At 38.9% G+C, this 7090-nt stretch overlaps 1 long non-coding RNA gene across 2 annotated transcripts in view; it reads right to left on the bottom strand.

The window, feature by feature from the left end:
* Positions 1-532: 532 nt before the first annotated feature.
* The window catches only part of LOC127542529 (uncharacterized), an 18009-nt gene continuing 11451 nt past the window's right edge, over positions 533-7090 (bottom strand). For both annotated transcript variants that reach the window (XR_007948709.1, XR_007948710.1), the window contains exon 4: positions 533-875. This is a non-coding gene — a long non-coding RNA (uncharacterized LOC127542529). The remainder of the gene's footprint in view (positions 876-7090) is intronic.

Genomic DNA, 7090 nt, shown 5'->3' with positions numbered 1-7090 from the left:
TTTCTTGAAATACGATAGCTGTCGAGAGTTTTTTGGCATGGCTTTCAAGTCCATTTCAAAATTTTCTCTCCTCAACTCTGTTTTCTAGGTTATTTGTTCATCCTCGGAAATAACTCATTTTGTCACATCAAGATGTCGGATGGAGTCATCGGCTTCTATCGAGTCGGTTCAATTCTCCCCCCCCCCCATGTTTTCTTCCTCTGACGCTTTCATTTGCATTTTAGGACCATTTGGAGCTGCTAAACATTCTGTTGTAGGAATTACGGGGAGATGATCAATGCCCACGCTGCCTTTCCTTTGAGGCTTTCTGGCTTTCGACATTGTGGAGCCATTCCTTCCTTTTCAGTTTAGAAGCGAGTTTTCTTATCACGGTCTCAACAGCTTTTGGGGGTAGGATTGTCTGCTCATTCTCAGAGCCCGTCTCCCAACTTTGTATTTTAGATCACGGCCGTGCTCTCGGCCGTACTCTGGACATCGGGAGCGTCGCGTCATTCCGCCGCCTCAGCGGCACCTTTCGGTCCCCCGTCACCTCATGCTTGGTAAGGACTGTGTGAGTGTGAGAGAGAGGGAGCAGACGGGACAGAATAGAGATAGAGGGACAGAGACAGGCTAGAGAAATGAAGAGATGATGGAGGCGGGGATATGGATAAAGACAAATGAAGAGATGGATGAGTTGACAGGCAGGCAGAGAGAGATAAATGAACAGAGGGATGGGATAGAGGGATAGATACATGATAGAAAATAGACCCAGAACAGGATAGAGGCATGGGAGAGTGAGCTGGAGAGACAGACAGGACAGAGACACGTGGAGATGGGGAGAGAGAGATGGATGAATAGAGGGACAGATGGACAGGATAGATGGGGTGGTGAGATGACTAGATGATAGAGATAAATAGTGATGGGAGTTGGAGGGGACGGAGTTAGTGAGAGTAGAGGGAAGGAGAAGGAGTTGGAGGGGAGGGAGGTGGGAGGGGAGGGGAGGGAGTTGGAGGGGAGGGGAGGGAGGTTGGAGGGGAGGGAGTTGGAGGGGAGGGAGTTGGAGGGGAGGGGAGGGAGTTGGAGGGGAGTTGGAGGGGAGTTGGAGGGGAGGGAGTTGGAGGGGAGGAGTTGGAGGGGAGGGGAGGGAGTTGGAGGGGAGGGGAGGGAGTGGGAGGGGAGGGGAGGGGAGGGGAGGGGAGGGAGTGGGAGGGGGGGAGTGGGAGGGGAGGGGAGGGGAGGGGAGGGGAGGAGAGGGAGGGGAGGGAGTGGGAGGGGAGGGGAGGGGAGGGAGTGGGAGGGGAGGGAGTGGGAGGGGAGGGAGTGGGAGGGGAGGGAGTGGGAGGGGAGGGAGTGGGAGGGGAGGGAGGTGGGAGGGGAGGGAGTGGGAGGGGGGAAGTGGGAGGGGAGATATATAAGAACCAGAGAGGATATCTTCTTTACCTTCTTGACTCCCTCCCCTCTCCCCTCCCCTCTCACTCCTCCCCTCTCCCCTCCCCCCTCCTCCCCTCTCCCCTCCCCCCTCCTTCCCCCCTCCCCTCCCCTCCAACTCCCTCCCCTCCCCTCTCCCTCCCCCCAACTCCCCCCCTCTCCCCTCTCCCTCCCCTCCAACTCCCTCCCCCCTCCCCTCCAACTCCCTCCCCTCTCCCCTCCCCTCCAACTCCCTCCCCTCCAACTCCCCCCCTCTCCCTCCCCCTCTCCCTCCCCTCCAACTCCCTCCCCTCTCCCCTCCCCTCCAACTCCCTCCCCTCTCCCCTCTCCCCTCCCCTCCAACTCCCTCCCCTTTCCCCTATCCCCTCTCCCCTCCCCTCCAACTCCCTCCCCTCTCCCCTCTCTCCTCCCCTCCAACTCCCTCCCCTCCCAACTCCCTCTCCTCTAACTCCCTCCCCTCCCCTTTAACTCCCTCCCCTCTAACTCCCTCCCCTCCCCTCCCCAGATAGAGAAATAGTGAGCTAAGGAGATGGATTGAGAGGGAGGATAGAAAGATGGAGAGAGAGAAAAAATAGAGACATAGGAGGAGGAAAAGATGGATAAATAGTTAGAGAGAGGAAGAGGGACAAATAGAGGGATACATAGACAGAGACAGGTAAGAGAAAAGCAGATAAAGATAGATCGATGATAGACAAATGAACAGAGACAGACAGAGATGGGATGGAGAGGTAGAGTGGATAAAGAGATAGAGATGATGACAGACAGGAGAGAGAGGGTAGGACAGGGACTTGGACTGAGGAACAGAGAATGGATAAAAAGAGGTGAGACTGATAGGCAGATGGAGATAGAGAGAGAGAGCGCACCCTGATAAAAAGACCGGGTGGACAGATAGAGCTAGAGAGGCAGAGACGCAAAATGGAGAGATGGGGTGGATAACAGCTATTAGACAGGAAGAGAAAGAGACAAATAGATAGCTGAAGAGAGAAGAAGACAGAGGGGTAGGTAGGGAGAGATACACAAATATATATATATATATATATATATATATATACAGATAGACAGAAAGAGATATAGAGATAGAGATAGATATACATATAGAGAGAGAGATAGAGAAATAGAGAGAAAGAGCTATATTTATATAGATACAGAGATATAGAGAGAGAGATCTAGAGAGAAAGAGAGATATAGAGCTATATATGTATAGAGAGATAGACATGAAGATATTGAGAGAGAGAGAGAGAGAGCAATATTTATTTCCACACACATATATATATGGAGAGAACGAGAGAGAAATAAATAAATATAGAGAGAGATAAAGAGAGAAAGACATTGAAAGATATAGACATATACAGATATAGATATATATATATAGAGAGAGAGAGAGATCTAGATAGATATAGATATAGAGATAGAAATTATAGAAAGATTTAGAGAGAAATATATAGATATAAAGTTATAGAGAGAGATGTAGAGATAGATATATTTATATACATATATAGAGATCTAGGGAACGACAGAGATAGATAAATATACATAGATATAAAGAGTTAGAGCTATATAGATATATATATATAGAGAGAGAGAGAGGTAGAGATAGAGACAGATATATTTAGATACATATAGAGAGAGATCTAAGAAAGATAGAGATCTAGAGAGAGAAAGAGAAACATATAGAGCTATAAAGATATTGAGAGAGAGAGATAATTATAGAAAGAGATATAAAGATATTGAGAAAGACAGATAATTATAGGGAGAGATAGAAATTATAGAAAGATTTAGAGAGAGAAATATATAGATATAAAGTTATATAGAGAGATGTAGAGATAGACAGATATATTTATATACATATATAGAGATCTAGAGAAAGACAGAGATAGAAAGATAAATATATAGATATAAAGAGTTAGAGCTACATAGATATATATAGAGAGATCTATAAAGAGAGAGATAGACTCATATGTTTGGAGAGAAATAGAGAAATATATATATAGAGAGAGAGCTATATAGATATAGAGAGAGATCTAAGAAAGATAGAGATCTAGAGAAAGAGAAACATATAGAGCTATAAAGATATTGAGAGAGAGAGATAATTATAGAAAGAGATATAAAGATATTGAGAAAGACAGATAATTATAGGGAGAGATAGAAATTATAGAAAGATTTAGAGAGAGAAATATATAGATATAAAGTTATAGAGAGAGATGTAGAGATAGACAGATATATTTATATACATATATAGAGATCTAGAGAAAGACAGAGATAGAAAGATAAATATATAGATATAAAGAGTTAGAGCTATATAGATATATATATATATAGAGAGAGAGAGAGAGGTAGAGATAGAGACAGATATATTTAGATACATATAGAGAGAGATCTAAGAAAGATAGAGATCTAGAGAGAGAAAGAGAAACATATAGAGCTATAAAGATATTGAGAGAGAGAGATAATTATAGAAAGAGATATAAAGATATTGAGAAAGACAGATAATTATAGGGAGAGATAGAAATTATAGAAAGATTTAGAGAGAGAAATATATAGATATAAAGTTATATAGAGAGATGTAGAGATAGATATATTTATATACATATATAGAGAGATCTAGAGAAAGACAGAGATAGATAAATATATAGATATAAAGAGTTAGAGCTATATAGATATATATATAGAGAGATGTATAAAGAGAGAGAGATGTAGAGATAGAGACATATATTTATAGACATATATAGAGAGAGAGATCTAGAGAAAGAGATATAAAGATAAATCTATAGATATGGATATAAAGAGTTAGAGCTATAGAGATATAGAGAGAGATTTATAAAGAGAGATATAGAGACATATATATTTGGAGAGAGAGAGGGAGATGTAGAGATAGAGACAGCTATATTTACACACATATATATAGAGAGAGAGATCTAGAGAGAGAGATACAGAGTGTTGGAATCTTTACAAACTGCTAACTCATTAGAGTTGATAGATTATTGATCTGATCTTACAAGGAGATGTTTTGGGCCAGAACCTGAAACAAGGTACTAAGTAGAACTAATTGATACAATGCTTGGGGTCACACCGGTACTCCTTGGAGTTCCCAGGTATGGGAGATTTGTAGCTTTGTGAATTCCCACCTCCCTTCGGTGTGCCTCCAGAAGGAGGAGTCAGCCTTTGGGAGATCATATAGAAAGAGGCTCTTAGCTTCGGCTTAGGGAGTTACTTCACGTTAGAGCGAGTTCAGCCAGAAGCCCTCTCCGAGTGAAGAGTTTTACTTTGGAACATGGACTGGGGTCGGAGAGGAGCACTCTGGGAGATTGAGAGCCAGAAGCCTCTCTCGGAGGCAAGACAGATTCAACTTGGTGCTGGCTCTGGAGGCTGAAGAAAGCAGAGGCAGAAGCAAAGGACAAAGCTGCAGGAGCTCTTGGAACCAAGCAGAGAGATAGGCCTCTAAGCTAACGGGGCTATCTTGGGGACAATAAAAAGATCGGAACTTTTATCACCTGGCTGCGTTTGGGGTAATTACTGATCTGAACTGAAACTAAGGCTGCCTCTAGAAAAGCTCCCCGAGAAACCTACCTTCTCCCAGAGAGAACTATTATTCTAAAAGAAGAAAATCACCACAACAGAGAGAAAGAGAGAGAGATAGAAATAGAAATATATAGATATAAAGTTATATATAAAGAGAGAGACAGATATATTTATATAGAGAGAGATCTAGAGAAAGATATGTAGTTATATAGATATATTTAGAGAGAGGGGGAAATAGAGAAATAGAGAGAAGTATAGATATATAGAGAGAGAGCGATCTAGAGAAAAATAGAGATATAAAAATAAACATAGATAAAAGTAGAGAAAGAGATAGAGCTATACAGATTATATATATATATATATAGAGAGAGAGAGAGAGATAGAGATATAGAGAGAGATAAATATATATATATATATATATATAATATATATATACAGAGAGAGAGATAAATATATAGACATAAAGTTATATATAGGGAGAGATCTAGAGAAAGATAGAGATAAAAAGATAAATATAGAGAGAGATCTAGAGAAAGAGAGATATATAAAAATAAATATAGATAGAGATAAGAGATCTAGAGAGAGATAGAGCTCTATTTATATAGATATAGAGAGAGATCTAGAGAGAAAGAAAGATATAGAGCTATATATATATATAGAGAGAGAGAGAGAGAGAGAGAGAGAGAGAGAGAGAGAGATATTTAGGGATAGAGATAAATATATAGATATAAAGTTATATATATAGAGAGATCTAGACAAAGATAGAGATATAAAGATAAATATAAAGAGAGATAAGAGATCTAGAGAGAGATAGAGCTAGATATATATATATAGAGAGAGAGACAGAGAGAGACACAAGTAGAGAGAGATAGAGATCTAGATATATATATAGAGAAACAGAGCTATATTTATATAGAGAGAGACATCTAGAGAGAAAGATATAGAGCTATGTGTGTGTATATATATATATATAGATATATAGATAGATAGATAGATAGAAAGAGAGAGAGAAATATATAGATATAAAGTTATATATAGAGAGAGAGATCTAGAGAAAGATAGAGATATAAAGATAAATATATAGAGAGAGATCTAGAGACAGATAGAGATCTAGATATATATAGAAAGAGATAGAGCTCTATTTAGATAGATATAGAGAGAGATCTCAGAGAAAGAGAAAGATATAGAGCTATAGAGAGAGATAGAAATATATATATATATAGAGAGAGAGAGAATGAGAGAGAGAGAGAGAGAGAAAGAGAGAGATATAGAGATATATATAGAGAGAAAGACATAGAGCTATATTTATATTTATATAGATATACAGATCTAGAAAGAGAAAGACATAGAGCTATATAAACATAGATTTACAGATAGAGATAAATATGGAGATATAGTTATATAGAGACAGAGCTAGAGAAAAATAGAGATATAAAGATAAACATAGATAAAAGTAGAGAAAGAGATAGAGCTATACAGATATATATATATACACACACACACAGACTTAGAGAGATAGAGATCTAGATATATATAAAGAGAGAGATATAGAAATATAGATAGATAGAAAGAGAGCTATATTTATATTTATATAGATATACAAATCTAGAAAGAGAAAGATATAGAGCTATATAGACATAGAGAGATAGAGATTTACAGATAGAGATAAATATGTAGATATAGTTATATAGAGAGAGACAGATCTAGAGAAAGAGAGATAAAGATAAACATAGAATTAGAGAGAGGGATAGAGCTCTCTATATAGATAGATAGATAGATAGATATAGATATAGAGAGAGATCTAGAGAGAAAGAGAAAGATATAGAACTATATATACAGATAGAGGTTTAGAGATAAAGATAGAGATATAAAGATAAATATAGATAGAGATCCAGACAGAAATAAAGCTACATAGATATATATATGTGTGTGTGTGTGTGTGTGTGTGTGTATACACACACACACACAGAGAGAGAGAGATAGAAGTAGAGAGAGAGAGCTATATTTCTATAGATAGATATATAGAGAGATCTACAGAGAAAGAGAAACATATATATATATATATATATAGAGAGAGAGAGAGAGAGAGAGAGAGATAAATATATAGATATAAAGTTATATACAGAGAGAGATCTAGAGAAAGATAGAGATATAAAGATAAACA

This window comes from Antechinus flavipes, chromosome X (assembly GCF_016432865.1).
Source record: "Antechinus flavipes isolate AdamAnt ecotype Samford, QLD, Australia chromosome X, AdamAnt_v2, whole genome shotgun sequence".
Taxonomy (NCBI): Eukaryota; Metazoa; Chordata; class Mammalia; order Dasyuromorphia; family Dasyuridae; genus Antechinus; species Antechinus flavipes.
The sequence above is the reverse complement of the archived record's forward strand: the minus strand, read 5'-3'. Positions and strand labels throughout refer to the sequence as shown.